We start from the raw sequence: 27,544 nt of genomic DNA, 5'->3' as shown, positions 1-27,544 counted from the left end.
AGCAACAAATGCTAAGATGAGATTGGAGATGAAGAATAATGGGGAAAGTCAACAAAAGACTCCAAGATCTAGATCCCAAGAGTTTCCCTCACTTAGAGGAGAAATGAATTGGTGGAAGTGTAGATCTAGATCTCCTCTCTTAGATCCCTCAAGAATAAGCAAGAATCATGGGGGGAGACAAGAGAGAGAACAAGTTCTTCAAATGCAACAATGGAGGAGAGAGAATGGGAAGAAAAGGTCCAGCCCAAGGTGGAAGAAGGGCTATTTATATCCCAAGAGAAAATATAACCGTTGGGGAAAAGTTGGGCTGAGTCAGCTGTCGAGGAGGCCGGTCAACCGGGTCTGGGACCGGGCCGTCCGGTGCATAACCCGGCCAGACCGGGCCCCTGACCGGAGAGGCCGGTCCAAACCGGGACACCGACCGGGCAGCAACCGGACGACGGGAAAAGGCCCCTGGACAGTGCCCGGTTGGCACCGGTCCAGCGGCCGGTCGGAACCGGATCGCCCGGTGCAACGGCCGGTCCGACCGGACCACAGACTGGCCAGGGACAGAACATGTTTTCTTCATTTTAAACAGAAAATGCTCCCGAACTCCGATCGACATGAAACCAATTTTTTTGGAAAGATAACGACAAATGGAAATATGGAGACTCCTCACAGGATATTTTTAGATGAATCTAGAGAGGGAGTCTCCCACCGCCAGGAACTAGTGAAGACGTCCAAACTCGAAAACGCAATAGAAGATGCATGCGGATTCCGTTTTCGATGAACTTGGGCTTGTTGTAAAGCTAGCAACAAGCTCAAGAACCTCACACAGAGAAACACCAAGAAGCAATAGGGACATGCAAAGTATGCAAAGGATTGAGCTCCCTAAGATGATGCGATCAAGTTACCCAACCGAAAGACCCTCTTAATAGTGCGGCTATCTATCCTATAATCCAGTCTCCCATAAACCACCTTGAGACCGGTAAAAGGAAAATCTATCAAGGCCATACCTTTGCCTTGCGCATCCCGCTTGATCTTGATGATAACTCTTCAAGCTCCACTCAAGCTGGAATGCCTCAACTTGATCATCGTTGCTTCGTGAAGACTCACAAATGCTCCCCCATACACCATGATGGGAAAGCTCCATTGATGCACATGTTCACATGTCCATTATCACCAAATGGACGGCAAGCTTCAAGCATGTGATCCACTTGAGATGTTCATCTTGAACTTGTCCAACTCGACCTTGATGACGATCACCACTTGATGTCATCCTCTCATGGGCTATATGATATTGATACGCGTACAGCACGCGTCCGTTGGGAACCCCAAGAGGAAGGTGTGATGCGTACAGCGGCAAGTTTCCCTCAGTATGAAACCAAGGTTTATCGAACCAGTAGGAGCCAAGAAGCACGTTGAAGGTTGATGGCGGCGAGATGTAGTGCGGCGCAACACCAGGGATTCCGGCGCCAACGTGGAACCTGCACAACACAACCAAAGTACTTTGCCCCAACAAAACAGCGAGGTTGTCAATCTCACCGGCTTGCTGTAACAAAGGATTAGATGTATAGTGTGGAAGATGATTGTTTGCAGAAAATAGTAGAACAGTATTGCAGTAGATTGTATTTCAGTATAGAGAATTGGACCAGGGTCCACAGTTCACTAGAGGTGTCTCTCCCATAAGATAAACAGCATGTTGGGTGAACAAATTACAGTTGGGCAATTGACAAATAAAGAGGGCATGACCATGCACATACATATTATGATGAGTATTGTGAGATTTAATTGGGCATTACGACAAAGTACATAGACCGCTATCCAGCATGCATCTATGCCTAAAAAGTCCACCTTCAGGTTATCATCCGAACCCCCTCCAGTATTAAGTTGCTAACAACAGACAATTGCATTAAGTATTGCGCGTAATGTAATCAGTAACTACATCCTTGAACATAGCACCAATGTTTTATCCCTAGTGGCAACAGCACATCCATAATCTTAGAGATTTCTGTCACTTCCCCAGATTCACGGAGACATGAACCCACTATCGAGCATAAATACTCCCTCTTGGAGTTACAAGCATCTACTTGGCCAGAGCATCTACTAGTAACGGAGAGCATGCAAGATCATAAACAACACATAGACATAACTTTGATAATCAACATAACAAGTATTCTCTATTCATCGGATCCCAACAAACGCAACATATAGAATTACAGATAGATGATCTTGATCATGTTAGGCAGCTCACAAGACCCGACAATTAAGCACAATGGGGAGAAGACAACCATCTAGCTACTGCTATGGACCCATAGTCCAGGGGTAGACTACTCACACATCACTCCGGAGGCGACCATGGCGGCGTAGAGTCCTCCGGGAGATGATTCCCCTCTCCGGCAGGGTGCCGGAGGCGATCTCCTGAATCCCCCGAGATGGGATTGGCGGCGGCGGCGTCTCTGGAAGGTTTTCCGTATCGTGGCTCTCGGTACTGGGGGTTTCGCGACGGAGGCTTTAAGTAGGCGGAAGGGCAGGTCAAGAGGCGGCACGAGGGGCCCACACTACAGGCCGGCGCGGCCAGGGCTTGGGCCGCGCCGCCCTGTAGTCTGGCCACCTCGTGGCCCCACTTCGTCTCCTCTTCGGTCTTCTGGAAGCTTCGTGGCAAAATAGGACCCTGGGCGTTGATTTCGTCCAATTCCGAGAATATTTCTTTACTAGGATTTCTGAAACCAAAAATAGCAGAAAACAGCAACTGGCACTTCGGCATCTTGTTAATAGGTTAGTTCCAGAAAATGCACGAATATGACATAAAGTGTGCATAAAACATGTAGATAACATCAATAATGTGGCATGGAACACAAGAAATTATCGATACGTCGGAGACGTATCAGCATCCCCAAGCTTAGTTCTGCTCGTCCCGAGCAGGTAAAACGATAACAAAGATAATTTCTGGAGTGACATGCCATCATAACCTTGATCATACTATTTGTAAAGCATATGTAGTGAATGCAGCGATCAAAACAATGTATATGACATGAGTAAACAAGTGAATCATAAAGCAAAGACTTTTCATGAATAGTACTTCAAGACAAGCATCAATAAGTCTTGCATAAGAGTTAACTCATAAAGCAATAATTCAAAGTAAAAGCATTGAAGCAACACAAAGGAAAATTAAGTTTCAGCGGTTGCTTTCAACTTGTAACATGTATATCTCATGGATATTGTCAACATAGAGTAATATAATAAGTGCAATATGCAAGTATGTAGGAATCAATGCACAGTTCACACAAGTGTTTGCTTCTTGAGGTGGAGAGAAATAGGTGAACTGACTCAACAATGAAAGTAAAAGAATGGTCCTCCATGGAGGAAAAGCATCGATTGCTATATTTGTGCTAGAGCTTTCATTTTGAGAACATGAAACAATTTTGTCAACGGTAGTAATAAAGCATATGTATCATGTAAATTATATCTTACAAGTTGCAAGCCTCATGCATAGTATACTAATAGTGCCCGCACCTTGTCCTAATTAGCTTGGACTACCGGATCATTGCAATGCACATGTTTTAACCAAGTGTCACAAAGGGGTACCTCTATGCCGCCTGTACAAAGGTCTAAGGAGAAAGCTCGCATTGGATTTCTCGCTATTGATTATTCTCAACTTAGACATCCATACCGGGACAACATAGACAACAGATAATGGACTCCTCTTTTATGCATAAGCATGTAACAACAATTAATAATTTTCTCATATGAGATTGAGGATATATGTCCAAAACTGAAACTTCCACCATGAATCATGGCTTTAGTTAGCGGCCCAATGTTCTTCTCTAACAACATGCATGCTTAACCATAAGGTGGTAGATCGCTCTTACTTCAGACAAGACGAACATGCATAGCATCTCACATGATATTCAACAAAGAATAGTTGATGGCGTCCCCAGAAACATGGTTATCGCACAACAAGCAACTTAATAAGAGATAAAGTGCATAAGTACATATTCAATACCACAATAGTTTTTAAGATATTTGTCCCATGAGCTATATATTGTAAAGGTGAATGATGGAATTTTAAAGGTAGCACTCAAGCAATTTACTTTGGAATGGCGGAGAAATACCATGTAGTAGGTAGGTATGGTGGACACAAATGGCATAGTGGTTGGCTCAAGGATTTTGGATGCATGAGAAGTATTCCCTCTCGATACAAGGTTTAGGCTAGCAAGGTTATTTGAAACAAACACAAGGATGAACCGGTGCAGCAAAACTCACATAAAAGACATATTGTAAACATTATAAGAATCTACACCGTCTTCCTTGTTGTTCAAACTCAATACTAGAAATTATCTAGACCTTAGAGAAACCAAATATGCAAACCAAATTTAAGCATGCTCTATGTATTTCTTCATTAATGGGTGCAAAGCATATGATGCAAGAGCTTAAACATGAGCACAACAATTGCCAAGTATCATATTATCCAAGACATTTTCGCAATTTACTACATGTATCATTTTCCAATTCCAACCATATAACAATTTAACGAAGAAAAAACTTCGCCATGAATACTATGAGTAGAGCCTAAGGACATAATTGTGCATATGCTACAGCGGAGCGTGTCTCTCTCCCATAAAGTGAATGCTAGGATCCATTTTATTCAAACAAAACAAAAACAAAAACAAACCGACGCTCCAAGAAAAGCACATAAGATGTGATGGAATAAAAATATAGTTTCAGGGGAGGAACCTGATAATGTTGTCGATGAAGAAGGGGATGCCTTGGGCATCCCCAAGCTTAGACGCTTGAGTCTTCTTAGAATATGCAGGGGTGAACCACCGGGGCATCCCCAAGCTTAGAGCTTTCACTCTCCTTGATCATATTGCATCATACTCCTCTCTTGATCCTTGAAAACTTCCTCCACACCAAACTTAGAACAACTCATTAGAGGATTAGTGGACAATAATAATTAACATGTTCAGAGGTGACACAATCATTCTTAACACTTCTGGACATTTCATAAAGCTACTGGACATTAATGGATCAAAGAAATTCATCCAACATAGCAAAAGAGGCAATGCGAAATAAAAGGCAGAATCTGTCAAAACAGAACAGTTCGTATTGACGAATTTTATCGAGGCACCAGACTTGCTCAAATGAAAATTCTCAAATTGAATGAAAGTTGCGTACATATCTGAGGATCACTCACGTAAATTGGCATAATTTTCTGAGTTACCTACAGAGAAAACAGCCCAGATTCGTGACAGCAAAGAAATCTGTTTCTGCGCAGTAATCCAAATCTAGTATGAACTTTACTATCAACGACTTTACTTGGCACAACAAAACACTAAACTAAGATAAGGAGAGGTTGCTACAGTAGTAAACAACTTCCAAGACACAAATATAAAAACAAGGTACTGTAGTAAAAACCATGGGTTGTCTCCCATAAGCGCTTTTCTTTAACGCCTTTCAGCTAGGCGCAGAAAGTGTATATCAAGTATTATCAAGAGATGGTGCATCGTTATCATGAGCTCCCCCATCCGTAGTGGTACTAAGGGCTTTGTCAATTTTAGGCCTATAATAATACTTCTTTGGTTTAGGCACTTTAGAGATATACATAAACTTTTGCTCCTTACCCACATAAGCTTTCTCCTTATATTTAAGAGAAGAAAATGTTGAACCCAAGGTTCCCATAGCTTTTTCAAGTTCGTCAATCCTATTGCTTTGATCGTCATGAACAACACAAGTTCCTAGGACACTAATTCTTTCATCAATTCCTCCTAAGGATTTATCAAGTTCATCAGTTTTATCAAGTAACATTTCCAATTTAGCTTCAATACTTGGAAAAATTTTCTCTAAGGTTTCCAATTTTTTCATAACATCTTCAAGAGAGATTTCAGTTTTAACTTCATCAACAGGGGGTATTCCAAATAGACTCTCAATAATGCAGCTAGCTTCTAATGCAGGAGTACTTAGGAAGTTACCTTTCGCGACACTATCAAGAACATACCTATTCCAGCTAGAGATACCAACATAAAAATTCCTGAGTAGGACAGTGGTGGAGTGTTTCTTAATGCACCTATTATGGGCATCACTAATTCTGTACCAAGCATCTCTTAAACATTCTCCCCCTCGTTGCTTAAACGTACGAACTTCAACTTCAGGATTACTCATTTTAGCAGTAGTAAATAAAGCAAACTAGATAAAGTAAATGCGAGTAACTAATTTTTTTGTGTTTTTGATATAGTAAACAAGGTAGCAAATAAAGTAAAACTAGCAACTAATTTTTTTGTATTTTAATTTAGTGCAGCAAACAAAGTAGTAAATAAAACTAAGCAAGACAAAAACAAAGTAAAGAGATTGGGAAGTGGAGACTCCCCTTGCAGCGTGTCTTGATCTCCCCGGCAACGGCGCCAGAAAAAGATTTGCTGGCGTGCAATTGACGTGGGAGTTAGAAATCTCTGTGGTGTAATTTTCGTCCACGTCCCCGGCAACGGCGCCAGAAAAAGAGCTTGATACGCGTACAGCACGCGTCCGTTGGGAACCCCAAGAGGAAGGTGTGATGCGTACAGCGGCAAGTTTTCCCTCAGTATGAAACCAAGGTTTATCGAACCAGTAGGAGCCAAGAAGCACGTTGAAGGTTGATGGCGGCGAGATGTAGTGCGGCGCAACACCAGGGATTCCGGCGCCAACGTGGAACCTGCACAACACAACCAAAGTACTTTGCCCCAACGAAACAGCGAGGTTGTCAATCTCACCGGCTTGCTGTAACAAAGGATTAGATGTATAGTGTGGAAGATGATTGTTTGCAGAAAACAGTAGAACAGTATTGCAGTAGATTGTATTTCAGTATAGAGAATTGGACCGGGGTCCACAGTTCACTAGAGGTGTCTCTCCCATAAGATAAACAGCATGTTGGGTGAACAAAATACAGTTGGGCAATTGACAAATAAAGAGGGCATGACCATGCACATACATATTATGATGAGTATTGTGAGATTTAATTGGGCATTACGACAAAGTACATAGACCGCTATCCAGCATGCATCTATGCCTAAAAAGTCCACCTTCAGGTTATCATCCGAACCCCCTCCAGTATTAAGTTGCTAACAACAGACAATTGCATTAAGTATTGCGCGTAATGTAATCAGTAACTACATCCTTGAACATAGCACCAATGTTTTATCCCTAGTGGCAACAGCACATCCATAATCTTAGAGATTTCTGTCACTTCCCCAGATTCACGGAGACATGAACCCACTATCGAGCATAAATACTCCCTCTTGGAGTTACAAGCATCTACTTGGCCAGAGCATCTACTAGTAACGGAGAGCATGCAAGATCATAAACAACACATAGACATAACTTTGATAATCAACATAACAAGTATTCTCTATTCATCGGATCCCAACAAACGCAACATATAGAATTACAGATAGATGATCTTGATCATGTTAGGCAGCTCACAAGACCCGACAATTAAGCACAATGGGGAGAAGACAACTATCTAGCTACTGCTATGGACCCATAGTCCAGGGGTAGACTACTCACACATCACTCCGGAGGCGACCATGGCGGCGTAGAGTTCTCCGGGAGATGATTCCCCTCTCCGGCAGGGTGCCGGAGGCGATCTCCTGAATCCCCCGAGATGGGATTGGCGGTGGCGGCGTCTCTGGAAGGTTTTTCGTATCGTGGCTCTCGGTACTGGGGGTTTCGCGACGGAGGCTTTAAGTAGGCGGAAGGGCAGGTCAAGAGGTGGCACGAGGGGCCCACACTACAGGCCGGCGCGGCCAGGGCTTGGGCCGCACCGCCCTGTAGTTTGGGCACCTCGTGGCCCCACTTCGTCTCCTCTTCGGTCTTCTGGAAGCTTCGTGGCAAAATAGGACCCTGGGCGTTGATTTCGTCCAATTCCGAGAATATTTCTTTACTAGGATTTCTGAAACCAAAAACAGCAGAAAACAGCAACTGGCACTTCGGTATCTTGTTAATAGGTTAGTTCCAGAAAATACATGAATATGACATAAAGTGTGCATAAAACATGTAGATAACATCAATAATGTGGCATGGAACACAAGAAATTATCGATACGTCGGAGACGTATCAGATATCTCACTTTTGATGCATGCCCATGGAAAGATACCTAACCCACATAGACAACAAAAGGGAACATATATGATGGGTTAGTTCATAAAGCATGATTGACACGGCTTACCATACCACATGATTTCTCGTGGCACATTCTTCATGCTTCATGTGTTGACCAAACTTGAATCTATTCTTCACTCTTTGTATTGGTCAACCTTGTACCTTCTCATGCTCTATCATATTATCTTGAGGTGTATAGAGAATTCTTCATTTGTTTGCATGCTCTAAATCTTAGTCAACCATAGCTCAACTTATGAGACTATCATGACACCGACTTAAAGCCATAACTTGAATTCTTCACTTGGAATCAAGCACTCAAGATCTTGATCATTTGTTGCTTATCACATAAGCTAGAGCATGGCTAATATTGAGTTCCATATAGGAACTCCATCTTTATTTCTTCTTCTTGATCATATCACATATATATATATCTTCAAATCGATGATCTTGATGCCACTACACAAGGTATATCTTTATCTTCATGGCATCTATACTTGAATCCAACACATGGAGTACACGTAGTACCTATGGAATATTCCTTCATATAAACTCAATGAAAACATTAGTCCATAGGGGTTGTCATTAATTACCAAAATCACACATAGGGGCAATATACCCTTACATCGTTGCATGTGCGGAGCCCGCTATCTGCATGTGCGCAGCGTAGGCACTATGACTTTCTCATGCTAGTGTCTTGATGCATACTAAAAAAAGTCCTACAGCTTCTAGGTGCTACTCACAGTGCCTCATACATGCTAGCTATTCCAGATAGCTAGTCGGTTCAAGCCATGCCACTAAAAATATCCAATGGTATTATTTCATTACCTTACTATACAAGATATGATATGCCGAAATATAAATTTAAATTCACCAATAGAAGAGAAGAATTGAGATTGTACAAACAAAATCAACAACATTAAACCTTGTAATATGAATACAACATATTAACATGACTTGCGCGCACTTGAGAAACCTAAAATCCGTGAAAAACACAAACTTGTATCAAGCATCCAAAAAATATTATAACATCTTGCACATGCTTTAACAACAATTTTAATGTGAGTTTATGACAATTTTAAAAACATATATACCATCAAAAAATCTGAAAAAATTATGTTGTATTAAATGCCCAAAAAACTTAAAACATGTTTTCTGTCCTTTACAACAAAATTCACATGAGTTTGTTTAAGTTTTAAAGCATGTATACAACATTGAAAAATCTGAGGAAACAAACTTGTATCGAATGCCCCAAAAGACTTACCACATCTCACATAGGCTTCCACAACAAAATTTATACGAGTTTGTTACACTTTTAAAGCATGTATACAACATCAAAAAAAATCCAAGAAAAACAAACTTCTATCAAACATCCAAAACACCTTACAACATCTTGCATGTGCTTTCACAACAAAATTCATATGGATCTGTTACAATTTTAAAGCATGTATACAACATCGAAAAAAATTGAGAAAAATAAACTTGTATCAAATGTCCAAAACACCTTACAACATCATGAATGTGCTTTTACAACAAAACCCATACGAGTTTCTTACAATTTTAAAGCATGTATACAACATCGAAAAATCAGAGAAAAACCAAGTTGTATCAAACATCCAAAACACCATACAACACCCCACATGTGATTTCAAAACAAAATTCATACGATTTGTTACAATTTTAAAGGATGCATGCTACATCAAAAAATCCGAGAAAAACAAACTTGTATCAAATGTCCAAAACACCTTACAACATCTCGCATGTGCTTTCACAATAAAAAAACATACGATTTTATTATAATTTTAAATCATGTATGCAACATTGAAATATTCGAGAGAACATACTTTTAGGAGACATCACTAAAGCCCAACATCCTCTCAGCGTGTGCGTTAACAACTAAATGTATACAAGTTTGCATCATATCGAGTGACAAATGTGACATAAAAATAAGAAGTACAAAAACCTAGGCTTGGGTTGAAGCGAAGAACTCGCATGATCGAGGATCGCCGATGACAAATCCAAGTCGCTGGAGCCTCTTCACTTTTAGACTACAACATTTTTTTAGCATACAACAAGAGTCATCGGCATGCCAAAATTAAAATATATAACATAAAAAATCAAATTTACTGGCGATGTTTAGCACCCCGTAGAAAAATAGAATACCATAAATAGCTAAGTGTCACAACATTGTTGCTTTAGCTACCAGCTTAGTAGTAGTAGGCTACCGTGAGTAGTAGCTAAATGTAGCACTACTCCGGTCGTGGGTCCATCCCATGTGAGAGCGTTGCAAGAGAAAATAAGGTGGGCTAGAACAGATGTGTCGAGGTTGGTCGGCAAGGACCAGGGAAGCTAGCTACTAGGTGCACCATGCATGCAAGCCCGTGGCAAAGTAAAAATAGACGCACAGGCAAGTGTGAACGCAACGTGAGCCCGCGATCGGTCGTCCGATTAGAAGCATTTCCCAAACTCTTTTTTACTGCCTTGTTCACAAACTATCGATAATACATGCGTATTAGATGAGCAAACAAGCAACCCAAAACGTGTGACGCCAGTGGTTTTGCCACTGAACTATGCTCGCCAGATTGGTTGGCAACTTCAAGATACTAGTAGGAACATGAACCGTGTTCGACAAGAAGCGATTGACTGTTCCGTATTCGCTTCTAATTAAGCTTGATCTGTCTGTCCTATATATATAAACAGGTCCTGGCACCAGATTCTCTCAACCAGCCCGCTGCAAGTCTGCAACGACGCAGTAGTTTCGTCTCTGCCGGCGAGTCAAATCGAGGCCTAAGGAAATCGATAGTCGCAGCCCATTGTAAGTATACCAATTACGATGGCGTGCAACAAGCGGATGAGGGTTGAGCCATCCACCGCCTCCGCCGCGCCGGAGCTGCCAGACGAGATGATGACGGAGGTCTTCCTGCGTCTGCCCATCAAAGCCATCTTCCGCTTCCGCGCTGTCTGCCGCTCCTGGGCCGCGGCACTCTCCTCCGGGGAGCTCTACAGCCTCCACGCAGCGAAGATGGCCGAGGCTGAGTCGGTTTCCCCAAAGTTGTTCTCCATGTCACCGACGCCGAGATTCGACGCCATCGAGCTGTATTTGTGCTCATCGTCGACATCGTCAGGAAGTGCGGCCAACAGTCTGTTGTTTGCTCTCGACGACGTGCGCGGCGACTTCGCGGACATGACGCCGGCGCCGTGCCGCGGCCTCAATCTGTTGCACGACTCCGTGGCACCAGCCTACTATGTTTTGAATGCAGCCACGGGGGCAACATCTCAGCTGCCACGTTTCCAGGTCTCAGTTCTTGCCACTGCTGGTCTCGGGTTTGATAGCAGGACCAAGGAGTACAAGGTAGTGAGGTTATTTCAGGGAGACTGCTTCGAGAATAAGAAGATCAAGTGCGAGGTGTACGTCCTTGGTGGAGATCGCTGGAGGCCGTCTCCTCGTTGGGGTGTACCCTTCAGAATTGCTATGGCCGCCATTAGCGCAGCAACTGACATAGGAGTTAAAAAGCAGCCGGTGTTTGCAGACGGATTTTTGCATTGGCTTCTTAACCCAGCTGAACTCTCCACAATGCAAAAGGCTGCTGTCTTGTCATTTTCGGTTACAGATGAAACCTTTACGTTGGTTCGGTCACCACCCTTCGAGTTCGTGGTATCAGAAGTGCACCTAGTGGAGCTTGATGACCACTTGTGTATGGTAAGGGACCTACGTCCTCATGGTGGTACAGTTCTGGAGATTTGGAAGATGGAGGCCGGTGATTGGTCACTAGAGCACTCGATCAACTTGTTGCAGCATGTTGGAGGAGGTTTGATTGAGCCACAAGTCATTAGAGTTATTGGTTCTGTTGGCAACTGCACATCAATGAAGAAATTTATCTTGGTTACGTCCAAACGGAAGGTGATTAATTACCTACCACCCACTGTCTCAAACGTCTCAAGAAACCGGCCTTGCAATCAAGGATACTCATTCGTCTTATGAAACTGACGAATCTATTCCTAGGGTTAGTTTATTTAGAGAGCGTCTTGCTCCAGTGAAGAAAACAAAAGACGAGATGTCTTTGTCAGCTCCTATGGGTATGGCGACCAAGGAGATCCTGCTCCGACTCCCGGGTGATTATGCTGTGCAGTGCAAACTTGTCAGCAAGCAGTGGCATGGACTGATCGAAAGCCAAAGCTTCAGTCGCTCTTATTGTTTGCGTAACAATAAGGACAGGAGGCCAAAGGTCATGCTTGTGGGCAAGGCTGCTGGAGGACAGGGCTTGAGCTTTGCTCCCTTGCAGAAATTGCTTCAGCAAGCTCCTAGTAATCATACATGGTTTGGAACAAAGGTAGTTTGCTCCAAGCCATGCCATGGTATGAACCTTATAAGTACCGAGAAGGAGCACTATCTCTATAATCCATGTACAGGTTACAGGCGTATCTTCCCCTGTCGATTTCGAGGGTCGCACAACCTTAGCAATGGCTGGACACCAGATGGCCATGCTTTCGCACTTGGCAACAAGATTGCTGGCCTGGGGTTCGATCGTCTCAGGCAGGAACATGCCATTGTTGTGATGTTGTATCACTTGAAGGACTTCACATCTCGTCAGTATTGCTTGGCATGCTCGGTTGTTCGAAATGGTTCAGCAGAAGACCATTTTGAGCCGCCTCTGCCATTGAGTAACATGCCGCCGACACATCTAGAAGGAGTCCTATACTGGATGAGTGAACCGAGGTTGTGCCAGAGCTACAAGCAGAGGGCCATTGTGTCGTTCGATATTGCGAGAAGGATGTTTGGAGTCATCCCTTGTCCTTCAATCATCTCTACGTGGGACAGAACTAGTCCTTGTCCAGCATTTGTGGTCGAGCTTGAGGGAACGTTGTGCGTTGTTCTTGTAGATCCAGCAGTGGAAGAATTAGATATCTGGAAGCTGGAGAATGGTCAATGGGATAGACAATATAAGTTACATCTGAAAGGTCGGTCTGGTTATTCTTTGAGAGAAAATCTAGTAGTGCCGCTCGCTGTTGATCCGAAAGACGGGAGGATCTTGCTCAGCACAGGAAGGAAATTGGGTCTTTATGATCTAGTCAACCCATCAATTGAGAACTTGTATGCTCTTGATGAGGTTTCTTCAGGCTACGGTGGCGTGCAACCCATGGAGCGGAATAATTTAGTGCACAGTGAGATTTTGCCCTTGATCCCTATGTTATACCAGGAGAGTCTCGCAAGTTATCCCCTTGTGCCCAAAGAAAGGTGGTTCCGATGAGTTTGTTTTGTAAATAAGTTCAAGCGTGTCTGTAATTTCTAAATATTAACAATATTTTATATGTATGTATTTAAACCAACAAGTGACAGAGGCTAAGATCAAGCAGATTGGACATGAACGTCTACGTGGCGTCTTTTTTGGGTCGCCGCGTTGGGCGCAGCGTGCAACCCAACCAGACACGCGTACGCGGGACGCTGTCCGAGTGTCCGCTCGATCACCCAAACGGCTCAAAACGGACGGCCCAACGCGTCCATTTGAGTCGCTCGGTTGGAGATAACCTAAGAAGAACAAACCCGAGCGGATGTGGCCCTAGTCGGTGCCCGTCCTTGCGGATGTAATCAAGGCCGCCCATCATGATGCCTTCATGCGGTCGGCTACGGAGGCTGACATCCTCAACATTGATTGTGACAGGGAAGATTAAGGGTTGGCGAGGAATTAAGTGCTACAAATTTATTTAGACTTGCATGTATATAAAGTGGACCTCTGATCTATATTAAGTGTCGTTGAACTTTTTCTTCGATAAAGGGAATATGTTAATATCAAAAAGATATCAATTACACCCAGCCTCTGCAACAACGCACCACCCTAATGGCATTACGGATGCACACAGTCAAAAAAAGAAAAGAAAACTAAGAAACAAAAGTCCCGCTACAGTATGTCGGGCCTAACAATAGCAATACATCCACCGCCAATACAGACTCTCCAAAAACGACGCCTCCAAGAAGGAAACAGTGCTCTAACACCGTCGTCGCCCGATCAAAGATCTTAGGTTTTCACCCTGAAGATAGTCCCCGCTCTCAAAACAATGCCTCCAATAAGTTCATTGCCAGGCACAACCAGTTAAGGCCAGACCTTGGTTTTCACCCTGAAAGGTAGGACTCTGAACTTCACATGTGTTGTCGCCCCCACTTTCATACCGCTGCTGTGAAGCCCGGAACACCAAGCAAGTCTCTCAACAGCGCGAAGACTTGAACATCCCTTAGTTATTCCTCCCCTTCGGCCTTCATGAAATTCTCTTCTTCCGACTTTCATCATGGATCCATAGTCACTTGATGTCAAAACAGAAAAAGAGCTTCGTGTCGCTCCCTCCAGAACCAATCGGTTGGAATAAAAGCATGGGTGCGCACGACCAAATAACACCGATCCAGCAAACTCCAGGAAAAAAAGCACTGTTACATTCGCCAACGGAGCCTTCCGGAACTCAACACACCGGCCAGGTCTTCCTGTTCACGCAAGAGAGGCCCATGGACTGCCGCCTTTATACAGGTCGGACCCCCATGTCGGCGACCATCCCGGGCAGGCCACTCCAACCCTCCACCGGCGACACCATCGCCTGCTTCCATGCTTCTCCATCACGCCGCCGGAACACGGTGATAGATCGATAGATCCACCACCACCAACCGCAGGCCGACCCTCTCCGGCGAAGAAGAGGGTCACCTCCACCGTCGTACCCAAGGCTGCTGCCCCGGGCGACCTCGTGTCACGGAAGAATCCCAAGATCGCCTCCACTCACCGGCGAGAGGCAGGGGGAGGGGATAGCGTAGGCCATGGGCCTGGCCGCCGCCCACCACCGGCCCCTGCCGGTGTGCTGCGGGGGAGAGCCTACGGGCGGAGGGGGACCGCAGCGCAGAGCCGCCGCTGCCCATCACCCGCGCCGGCCGATCCACCGTATGCGTCGAGGAGATCCCGTCCGCCGTCCCCCACGTTGACGAGGAAGGGCCCCCGTCGCCGCCACGCCCCTTGGGTCTTTGCCCCGGCGGCGGCAGTTAGGGTTGGGGTGGGGGTCGGGGGTCAGGAGAGTTACCTGGTTAAAGGTGGTTGGAAGTGTCATTGAATTAAAGCTCCAATACTTATACTTATTATGGATAAACCGGAGAAAATAATATATATCACTATGTTTCATAATGTAATCTGTTTTGGCAAACTAAACGGGGGTAGTAATAGATAGTATGGCAGAATCCTTTTTGACAATTCAATGCGTGGTTAAGAATTTTTTCACGGTCAGGTTTTGGCTTTTTCACAACAATGTGATTTACTTTACCTAACGTCAGGTTCACTATCAGCACATCACTCACCTGATGAAAAAACTGAGAAGAGTCATCGCGACCGCGTGCGGACCGCAGCTATATGCACGTCTGTCAACGCGTTACTTCCGCGAGCGCACCAGCCGTTTCGTGTGATCACGAGACAGGAACCGATGGCGAAAGTGATTTGAACGCGCGCCCATCCGCACGCGCGCACACTAAGTCCTTGGAAAACCCTTTTACAGCGGCTCATGGGCATTTAGATTTTAGAAAGCTGAACAAGCATTGCTACATCTGTGTGCTGTCTTAAATATGAAAAATTTGAGAACCGATTACCACAATTTAGAATTCTCTTGTTGGAGAATGAACTCTTCATTTGCCTCGTTCAAAGAGTATCGGTGTTACATCAAGATGGTCAAACAAGGCAAAGATGAGCGACAAGCTAAGTGAACAACTAGGTGTACAAGCAAAACAAAGATAGACTCACCGAAGATGGAACAAAGTCCTAGGCCTTCTCGCCTAGCCTCTATTGGGGTGATGCGTCTAGCATCCCTGGAGGACGTGTAGAGTTTTTTCTCCGGCGAATGTCGCTAGATTTGAATTCGTATTCCTTCTAATCCGCGCTTCCTTTCAACGGTGATGGCTTCTGCTCTCTAAATCGGTCCTTTGGAGTCTTAGCACGACGATTTCTCGTCTATGTACTACAACAAGGTCTACTACGATAAACATGGCTCAGTTCCAGTAGGGTGGGGGGTGTGTGCGGGGGGCAGAGGACGGCGCGCCTTCGGCTCGTTCTAGGTACTTTTTTTAACTTTTAGATTTCTTTATACTGTTGTTGTGAATTATGAATAGATGGATGACTTTTCGCAAATAAAAAATGCAAAAGATCACCACAATTCATGACAGTGTGATAAAAAGATCACTCAATTTTAACTTTTTTCTAAATAACCACCAGCTTTGAATGACACCGTGACAAAAAAAATTAATATCTTTAATTAGCCAGACTAACCATTATTCTGACATGTATGACCCACTCGCAGGCGTGACTTGACAGGAAATTGCTACCAGTGATTAATGTTTGTTAAAAGATTTCTCTCGGTTCTTTTTTGTAGTATACTTTTATTCCTATCAACAACCATGTTGACCAATCTGGCACAAGGGCCAAGCCTGGGCTGAGCATCGGCTGCCGTGAGCAAGAAGAAGTGAGCTCTTTAGGGGAACACTAGTCGGCCGCAAGCAACGCAGCGGGGCTCCATCGCAAGCAAGGGGTCCTCGCCGTCCTCTCGACCTCTCAAGTCTTCGCCCACCCTTTTCTTCCCCATCTTTGACCATCGTCGACCCTCCCCCTCCGCTTTGTTCGAGACTCTTCCCTATCTCTGGCCGCCATCGACTTTACAGTTGTGCGGTTGGCCTCCAACGCGAGCAAATAGGGGACGCAGGTGATACGTCTCCAACGTATCTATAATTTCTTATGTTCCATGCTAGTTTTATGACAATACCTACATGTTTTATATACACTTTATATCATTTTTATGCATTTTCCGGAACTAACCTATTGACAAGATGCCACATTGCCAGTACCAGTTTTCTGCTGTTTTTGGTTCCAGGAAAGCTGTTCGGGCAATATTCTCGGAATTCGACGAAACAAAAGCCAAACCTTCTATTTTTCCGAGGGACACACTGTAATGTCCCAGGTTTAGTGACGATCGAGGGGTAGTTTTTAGAAAGGGATGTGCATTGCATTGCAAATTCTGGGGAAATTTCGCGCTTTTAAATAAAAACTGCATCGAAGGGGGACAAGTTTCTCTCTCGACACCTTACAGGATTAGGGTTTCGAGAGTGCGACAAACTTGTACCTCACTTAACTAGATTAGGTTTTTGAGAAGAGAGGGGGAGAGATCATATCAAACTTAAGTTGTTTGGTTGAATTCAAAGTTAAGTTGTATGATTGAATTCAACTCAAAGTTGAATTTGAAATTCAAATTCAAACGTAAAAACAAATAACTCATAAATTAATTATAAGGGAATTCATTAAGTAAATAATAAGGATACAAAGTATAAATAATACACATAATAATTGAAGCTCATTAGAGAAAACCTTGAGCTTTATTGATCATCACACAATTTACATTGTCATTACAATATTCATAAAGAAAATAAATGAATAATACAACACATTACAAGAATTGCTTAAATAGAAAAAGAAAAAGAAAATTACAAGTAAGAAAAATATATCCTAAGCTACAAGTTAATCTTGAGCTTGAAGATCTTCATCTTGATCAATTTCATGATCCCTGCATATAAATCACACAAAAAGAACATTGTGCCAAGTGGCAATGCCAATTGGCAGGTTAGCAATAATATTGAATCATGAGAGGATATGACCAAAGCTGCCGAGCTGAACACATACACACAGGCAGCACACACCACATGTGTGCATGCACAACAGCACCACACACACAGTGAGTCACCAAAGTGAAGTGGTGGAGCTGTCGACCAGGGAAGCAAGGCAGGCTTGGTATAAAACCTTTTCACCAAGCCAAAACCCTAGCAGCTCCATCGACAGAACCTCCAGGGTAAGAACTGATGCGTGTAGTTGACACGTCCGTTGGGAACCCCAAGAGGAAGGTGTGATGCGCACAGCGGCAAGTTTCCCTCAGTAAGAAACCAAGGTTTAATCGAACCAGTAGGAGTCAAGAAGCACGTTGAAGGTTGATGGCGGCGGGATGTAGTGCGGCGCAACACCAGGGATTCCGGCGCCAACGTGGAACCTGCACAACACAACCAAAGTACTTTGCCCCAACGAAACAGTGAGGTTGTCAATCTCACCGGCTTGCTGTAACAAAGGATTAGATGTATAGTGTGGATGATGATTGTTTGCAGAAAACAGCAGAAACGATGTGCGATGATTGTATTTCAGTATAGAGAATTGGACCGGGGTCCACAGTTCACTAGAGGTGTCTCTCCCATAAGATAAACAGCATGTTGGGTGAACAAATTACAGTTGGGCAATTGACAAATAAAGAGGGCATGACCATGCACATACATATTATGCTGAGTATAGTGAGATTTAATTGGGCATTACGACAAAGTACATAGACCGCTATCCAGCATGCATCTATGCCTAAAAAGTCCACCTTCAGGTTATCATCCGAACCCCCTCCAGTATTAAGTTGCTAACAACAGACAATTGCATTAAGTATTGCGCGTAATGTAATCAGTGACTACATCCTTGAACATAGCACCAATGTTTTATCCCTAGTGGCAACAGCACATCCATAATCTTAGAGGTTTCTGTCACTCCCCCAGATTCACGGAGACATGAACCCACTATCGAGCATAAATACTCCCTCTTGGAGTTACAAGCATCTACTTGGCCAGAGCATCTACTAGTAACGGAGAGCATGCAAGATCATAAACAACACATAGACATAACTTTGATAATCAACATAACAAGTATTCTCTATTCATCGGATCCCAACAAACGCAACATATAGAATTACAGATAGATGATCTTGATCATGTTAGGCAGCTCACAAGATCCGATAATGAAGCACAATGGGGAGAAGACAACCATCTAGCTACTGCTATGGACCCATAGTCCAGGGGTAGACTACTCACACATCACTCCGGAGGCGACCATGGCGGCGTAGAGTCCTCCGGGAGATGATTCCCCTCTCCGGCAGGGTGCGGAGGCGATCTCTGAATCCCCCGAGATGGGATTGGCGGCGGCGGCGTCTCAGTAAGGTTTTCCGTATCGTGGCTCTCGGTACTGGGGGTTTCGCGACGGAGGCTTTAAGTAGGCGGAAGGGCAGGTCAGGAGGCGGCACGAGGGGCCCACACCATAGGGCCGCGCGGCCAAGGGGGGGGCCGCGCCGCCCTAGGGTGTGGCCACCTCGTGGCCCCACTTCGTCTCTTCTTCGGTCTTCTGGAAGCTTCGTGGCAAAATAGGACCCTGGGCGTTGATTTCGTCCAATTCCGAGAATATTTCGTTACTAGGATTTCTGAAACCAAAAACAGCAGACAAAGAATCGGCACTTCGGCATCTTGTTAATAGGTTAGTTCCGAAAATGCACGAATATGACATAAAGTGTGCATAAAACATGTAGATAACATCAATAATGTGGCATGGAACATAAGAAATTATCGATACGTTGGAGACGTATCAGCATCCCCAAGCTTAGTTCTGCTCGTCCCGAGCGGTAAAACGATAACAAAGATAATTTACGGAGTGACATGCCATCATAATCTTGATCATACTATTTGTAAAGCATATGTAGTGAATGCAGCGATCAAAACAATGTATATGACATGAGTAAACAAGTGAATCATAAAGCAAAGACTTTTCATGAATAGTACTTCAAGACAAGCATCAATAAGTTTTGCATAAGAGTTAACTCATAAAGCAATAATTCATAGTAAAAGCATTGAAGCAACACAAAGGAAGATTAAGTTTCAGCGGTTGCTTTCAACTTGTAACATGTATATCTCATGGATATTGTCATCATAGAGTAATATAATAAGTGCAATATGCAAGTATGTAGGAATCAATGCACAGTTCACACAAGTGTTTGCTTCTTGAGGTGGAGAGAAATAGGTGAACTGACTCAACAATGAAAGTAAAAGAATGGTCCTCCATAGAGGAAAAGCATCGATTGCTATATTTGTGCTAGAGCTTTGATTTTGAAAACATGAAACAATTTTGTCAACGGTAGTAATAAAGCATATGTATCATGTAAATTATATCTTACAAGTTGCAAGCCTCATGCATAGTATACTAATAGTGCCCGCACCTTGTCCTAATTAGCTTGGACTACCGGATCATCACAATGCACATGTTTTAACCAAGTGTCACAAAGGGGTACCTCTATGCCGCCTGTACAAAGGTCTAAGGAGAAAGCTCGCATTGGATTTCTCGCTATTGATTATTCTCAACTTAGACATCCATACCGGGACAACATAGACAACAGATAATGGACTCCTCTTTTATGCATAAGCATGTAACAACAATTAATAATTTTCTCATATGAGATTGAGGATATATGTCCAAAACTGAAACTTCCACCATGGATCATGGCTTTAGTTAGCGGCCCAATGTTCTTCTCTAACAATATGCATGCTTAACCATAAGGTGGTAGATCTCTCTTACTTCAGACAAGACGAACATGCATAGCAACTCACATGAAATTCAACAAAGAGTAGTTGATGGCGTCCCCAGTGAACATGGTTATCGCACAACAAGCAACTTAATAAGAGATAAAGTGCATAAGTACATATTCAATACCACAATAGTTTTTAAGCTATTTGTCCCATGAGCTATATATTGCAAAGGTGGATGATGGAATTTTAAAGGTAGCACTCAAGCAATTTACTTTGGAATGGCGGAAAATACCATGTAGTAGGTAGGTATGGTGGACACAAATGGCATAGTGGTTGGCTCAAGTATTTTGGATGCATGAGAGGTACTCCCTCTCGATACAAGGTTTTAGGCTAGCAAGGCTTATTTGAAACAAACACAAGGATGAACCGGTGCAGCAAAACTCACATAAAAGACATATTGTAAACATTATAAGACTCTACACCGTCTTCCTTGTTGTTCAAACTCAATACTAGAAATTATCTAGACCTTAGAGAGACCAAATATGCAAACCAAATTTTAGCATGCTCTATGTATTTCTTCATTAATGGGTGCAAAGCATATGATGCAAGAGCTTAAACATGAGCACAACAATTGCCAAGTATCACATTACCCAAGACATTTATAGCGATTACTACATGTATCATTTTCCAATTCCAACCATATAACAATTTAACGAAGCAGAAACTTCGCCATGAATACTATGAGTAGAGCCTAAGGACATACTTGTCCATATGCTACAGCGGAGCGTGTCTCTCTACCATACAGTGAATGCTAGGATCCATTTTATTCAAACAAAACAAAAACAAAAACAAACCGACGCTCCAAGAAAAGCACATAAGATGTGATGGAATAAAAATATAGTTTCAGGGGAGGAACCTGATAATGTTGTCGATGAAGAAGGGGATGCCTTGGGCATCCCCAAGCTTAGACGCTTGAGTCTTCTTAGAATATGCAGGGGTGAACCACCGGGGCATCCCCAAGCTTAGAGCTTTCACTCTCCTTGATCATGTTGCATCATACTCCTCTCTTGATCCTTGAAAACTTCCTCCACACCAAACTTAGAACAACTCATTAGAGGATTAGCGACAATAAAAATTAACATGTTCAGAGGTGACATAATCATTCTTAACACTTCTGGACATTGCATAAAGCTACTGGACATTCATGTATCAAAGAAATTCATCCAACATAGCAAAAGAGGCAATGCGAAATAAAAGGCAGAATCTGTCAAAACAGAACAGTTCGTATTGACGAATTTAATCGAGGCACCAGACTTGCTCAAATGAAAATGCTCAAATTGAATGAAAGTTGCGTACATATCTGAGGATCACTCACGTAAATTGGTATAATTTTCTGAGTTACCTACAGAGAAAACAGCCCAGATTCGTGACAGCAAAGAAATCTGTTTCTGCGCAGTAATCCAAATCTAGTATGAACTTTACTATCAACGACTTTACTTGGCACAACAAAACACTAAACTAAGATAAGGAGAGGTTGCTACAGTAGTAAACAACTTCCAAGACACAAAATAAAAACAAAGTACTGTAGGTAAAAACCATGGGTTGTCTCCCATAAGCGCTTTTCTTTAACGCCTTTCAGCTAGGCGCAGAAAGTGTGTATCAAGTATTATCGAAGGGTGGTGCATCTTCAGCGGGGTGTGGATTTTTCTCAACCAAGCATAGTATATTGGATACATAAGTTTTAGCGTCTCCCTTTTCATTAGTCTTGGGCTTGCTACTCTCATCAAACAAATTTTCGGGAACAAGCCAAGCATAGTTATTTTCTAGTGCATCATTCATAGCTAGGAGTTTACATGGTATTGGTGCTTTGATCTCCCCACCATCATCAATATTATTAGTGTATCTTATTCTATCCATGTCCATCTTTTCAAGGAGACTAACAAAATTGGTATAAGAACCAAGCATATTAAATTTAGCAAAGACCTTTCTAGCCTCCCTTGCTATACCACCAAATTCTCTAAGAAGGGTTTCTAAAACAAAATCTTTCTTTTCCCCTTCTTCCATATCACCAAGTGTGAGAAACATGTGTTGGATTATAGGATTGAGATTAACAAATTTAGTTTCCAACAGGCGAACTAAATGTGCAGCAGCAATTTCATAAGTGGGAGCAAGGTCTACCAAGTGTCTATCTTCAAAATCTTCAATGGTACTAACATGATTGAAAAATTCTTCTATATTATTTCTCCCAACTATAGACCCACGTCCTACCGGTATGTCTTTCGTGGTAAAATTAAAAGGAAACATGATGAATCAAGTAAAGTAAATGCAAGTAACTAATTTTTTTGTGTTTTTGATATAGCAAACAAGATAGCAAATAAAGTAAAACTAGCAACTAATTTTTTTGTATTTTGATTTAGTGCAGCAAACAAAGTAGTAAATAAAACTAAGCAAGACAAAAACAAAGTAAAGAGATTGGGAAGTGGAGACTCCCCTTGCAGCGTGTCTTGATCTCCCCGGCAACGGTGCCAGAAATTTGCTTGGTGCGTGTAGTTGACACGTCCGTTGGGAACCCCAAGAGGAAGGTGTGATGCGCACAGCGGCAAGTTTCCCTCAGTAAGAAACCAAGGTTTAATCGAACCAGTAGGAGTCAAGAAGCACGTTGAAGGTTGATGGCGGCGGGATGTAGTGCGGCGCAACACCAGGGATTCCGGCGCCAACGTGGAACCTGCACAACACAACCAAAGTACTTTGCCCCAACGAAACAGTGAGGTTGTCAATCTCACCGGCTTGCTGTAACAAAGGATTAGATGTATAGTGTGGATGATGATTGTTTGCAGAAAACAAGAGAACGATGTGCAAGAGATTGTATTTCAGTATAGAGAATTGGACCGGGGTCCACAGTTCACTAGAGGTGTCTCTCCCATAAGATAAACAGCATGTTGGGTGAACAAATTACAGTTGGGCAATTGACAAATAAAGAGGGCATGACCATGCACATACATATTATGCTGAGTATAGTGAGATTTAATTGGGCATTACGACAAAGTACATAGACCGCTATCCAGCATGCATCTATGCCTAAAAAGTCCACCTTCAGGTTATCATCCGAACCCCCTCCAGTATTAAGTTGCTAACAACAGACAATTGCATTAAGTATTGCGCGTAATGTAATCAGTGACTACATCCTTGAACATAGCACCAATGTTTTATCCCTAGTGGCAACAGCACATCCATAATCTTAGAGGTTTCTGTCACTCCCCCAGATTCACGGAGACATGAACCCACTATCGAGCATAAATACTCCCTCTTGGAGTTACAAGCATCTACTTGGCCAGAGCATCTACTAGTAACGGAGAGCATGCAAGATCATAAACAACACATAGACATAACTTTGATAATCAACATAACAAGTATTCTCTATTCATCGGATCCCAACAAACGCAACATATAGAATTACAGATAGATGATCTTGATCATGTTAGGCAGCTCACAAGATCCGACAATGAAGCACAATGGGGAGAAGACAACCATCTAGCTACTGCTATGGACCCATAGTCCAGGGGTAGACTACTCACACATCACTCCGGAGGCGACCATGGCGGCGTAGAGTCCTCCGGGAGATGATTCCCCTCCCCGGCAGGGTGCCGGAGGCGATCTCCTGAATCCCCCGAGATGGAATTGGCGGCGGCGGCGTCTCTGGAAGGTTTTCCGTATCGTGGCTCTCGGTACTGGGGGTTTCGCGACGGAGGCTTTAAGTAGGCGGAAGGGCAGGTCAGGAGGCGGCACGAGGGGCCCACACCATAGGGCCGCGCGGCAAAGGGGGGCCGCGCCGCCCTAGGGTGTGGCCACCTCGTGGCCCCACTTCGTCTCCTCTTCGGTCTTCTGGAAGTTTCGTGGCAAAATAGGACCCTGGGCGTTGATTTCGTCCAATTCCGAGAATATTTCGTTACTAGGATTTCTGAAACCAAAAACAATGAGAAAACAACTGGCACTTCGGCATCTTGTTAATAGGTTAGTTCCAGAAAATGCACGAATATGACATAAAGTGTGCATAAAACATGTAGATAACATCAATAATGTGGCATGGAACATAAGAAATTATCGATACGTTGGAGACGTATCAAGAACACAAGCACATCAAGTACAGGAAGAACAGCCACTGCTGTTCAACCTGCCTAACTCACCACAGCACTGAATCAAGCACCACAAGATTGCAAGGAGGAGCAGGGCAAGCATCATCACCACATTGAAGAAATCCTCTACACCAACGCCCATTTTCTAGGAGCTGGAGTGAGGTATACACAAAAGAACCTGAGCAAACACATGCTTTGCTCATCAATAAGCATACACATGCATCACAGAATCAAAAAGGGTATGAAACCCTGTCTGTGTCATCATTTGGCTGCAAAGCCATTTGGTGCAAGCAAATATGGGTAAAGACCATTAGGCAATCATCCTATGGGAACAGCAGTTATGCAAATCAATGCATAACTGAAGGAATCCAGCAAAAGATGAAGTCACAGCTAGCCTAGCCCACACACTTAGCACCTAAAGCTATTTATGCCATCAGACTATAGACAATTACTTGTCTATATACTTTGTCAACATCAAAAGGTCACTGGAAGTCCAATATTGGATCAAGCCAGTGAACAGCTATTCCATTCCAGCCAGCAATCACAAACCATGGCAAATCACAGAGAGGGGAGCAACCAGGACAGCATCACAAGTGCTGCCAGGGCCACCTCAACCCTGAGCCAGCACAAGAACCTACACATCATTATCCATTTGGATTCAGTAGAGGGCTAGGGTACACAACTGAGTGTTGGCATCCATCTAGCCCTGTCACAGTTAATAGGATGATCACAACTGCAAAGCAGCTCACATCACTTATCTATTTCAGTACATTCAGGCAATACAGATAAGTGAGCAACACAAATAATCAAAGCACCAGGGCCTTGCAGATGATCCAATGGATCATTGCAAGCAACAGCTGCTGCTTAAGTAAGCACCAGCACACACCAGGACCAGCCTGTGTGATACACACACATCACAGGTTGAATAGAAGTGAAGCAGTACTGAACCAACACAGAAGCTTATACAAGCAACTGATGATCCTATGATCATCAGAAGCTTGCTAGAGCATGCCAGGGCATGCCAGGACATCACTGGCATCAACACATGAATCATATAAATTAAATCGCCACAGTTAAGCAATAATTGAATCACATATAATTATATAAATCATTTTTATGATTGTATCCAGAAGCATATCATCAAGGAATTGATGGATATGGACCACAATTAAGCAAGGCTGAGCCTACCATGAGCCTACAATCATTGGTCATCACCCAAGCAGCACTGGTACTTGCTAAAACAGCAAGAATCACTCACAGTAGTGAGCCAGGGGAGCATACATGAACACACATGAGTGACTGGCAAGCATAATAACATGAACAAAAGCACAGAGCAAGAATCTAGCAAGAATGGCAAGCACTGGCATGGCCAGGGCAACAATGGCCAAGGCCAGTAGAGCCAGTAACCTGAACAGCACAGCAACAGATGCACATCAGTAGGGCTAGCACAACAGCTAGCACAGCAGCACAAGCAGCATAGCAGCAGCATAACAGCATAGCAGCACCAGCAGAACAGCAGCAGCATCACGGCATGGCCGCACCTCTACGAGGAAGGGCAAGCCAGTGACCAAGCTAGACGGAGACAAGGAGGAGAATGAGTAGAACAGGCACAGGAGAGAGAGAGCAAGAGGAGGCGCACATACCCGGGGCAAGCAGACGAGCAGATGCGGCCATGGCGGCCACGACGGCGCGCGCCGAGTGCTCGGTAGCACCTGGCCAGGCCAGGCCATGCGCCGACAAGCGCCGTAGCGCCCCACACCACCGTGGCGAGGCCCACGGCGGCGCCACCGCGCCTGGAGCCCAGTGAGCAGCGGGATCACCACGATCCCGTAACCCTAGCCGCCGCTGAGTAGGTCGAAGACGAGCTGGAGCAGCACCCGCTCCAGATCGACGCGGATGAAGATGACCGCCGTCATGAGGCGCGTCGATTGCGCATCATGACGGGGGCCAGTTCCGGCGGAGCTCGCCGGAATCGAGCGGCGACGGCGGAGGCGACGCGAATCGCCAGAGAGGGATTAGGGATAGGGATTGGTCGCGCGTGAGAGGAAGAGAGGGGAATGGGGCTGGTCGAGCCGGACCGGGCCGGTCGGTTCGATCTAACCACTGGGTTGCACCGACAGGTGGGCCCAGGGGCATTTTTGCCATTTCACAATTCAATTAAAATGCATAAACTTTGGAAAGGCACAATAAATACTTAATAGCTCTAAAAAAATAATTAAAAATATGAAAATAGATCAGCATAAAATTCTCTATAATAATAAAATACAAAGGGGAATTTTTGAAGACAATTAAGAATAAGTCTTCATTTGATGATTTAAATAATCATTTAAATCACACATATACTTTTCAATAATAAAAATAAGTCCATTAATGCATTTGGACTTTAAAAACACCTTGACAACATTTCAAGGTTGTATATTACTCTAAATCCAATATCTCCAAGTTGTTCTTAGTATTAACCTCTCACATGAAATTACAACGACATCGGAAGGGGGGAACAAACCCTAAAAATTGGAATCATGCATAATTGCTTCTTTAACCATTGCCCTTATCGGACAATGATGCTATTTTTCAGAGAAAGAGGACAAGGGTCAGTCCACACCTTCAAACTGCAAAACTTTGCAGTGTTCAGGCAAGTTCATCACTTGCTCATGCCATTTGAGTATTTCTATCAAATTACTTGCAAAGTACTATGGTTATCACTATTGCATAAAAAACCAAAACCACTACTTTCATAACTATGAATATGACTATGTGGTGGGCAATGGAACCATGGATTGTGTTGATATGGTGGATGTTCCATTGCAAGGGGTTTATATCCATCTAGGATTAAACAACAAATGTCATGATGATTCTTGTGCCGTAATACCCGTGTTAACCATAAGATCTGGAGTGGGACGGAATAGTCAATTGTATTTCCACCTCTTGT

The 27,544-nt window shown here is 43.7% G+C and overlaps 1 pseudogene; it reads left to right on the top strand.

The window, feature by feature from the left end:
- The first annotated feature begins 10,889 nt into the window (after nt 1–10,889).
- Nucleotides 10,890–13,358, top strand: LOC127315305 (uncharacterized; annotated as a pseudogene).
- Nucleotides 13,359–27,544: the final 14,186 nt, after the last annotated feature.

The sequence above is a fragment of the Lolium perenne genome, chromosome 7 (assembly GCF_019359855.2).
Source record: "Lolium perenne isolate Kyuss_39 chromosome 7, Kyuss_2.0, whole genome shotgun sequence".
NCBI classification, from domain to species: domain Eukaryota; kingdom Viridiplantae; phylum Streptophyta; class Magnoliopsida; order Poales; family Poaceae; genus Lolium; species Lolium perenne.
The sequence above is the reverse complement of the archived record's forward strand: the minus strand, read 5'-3'. Positions and strand labels throughout refer to the sequence as shown.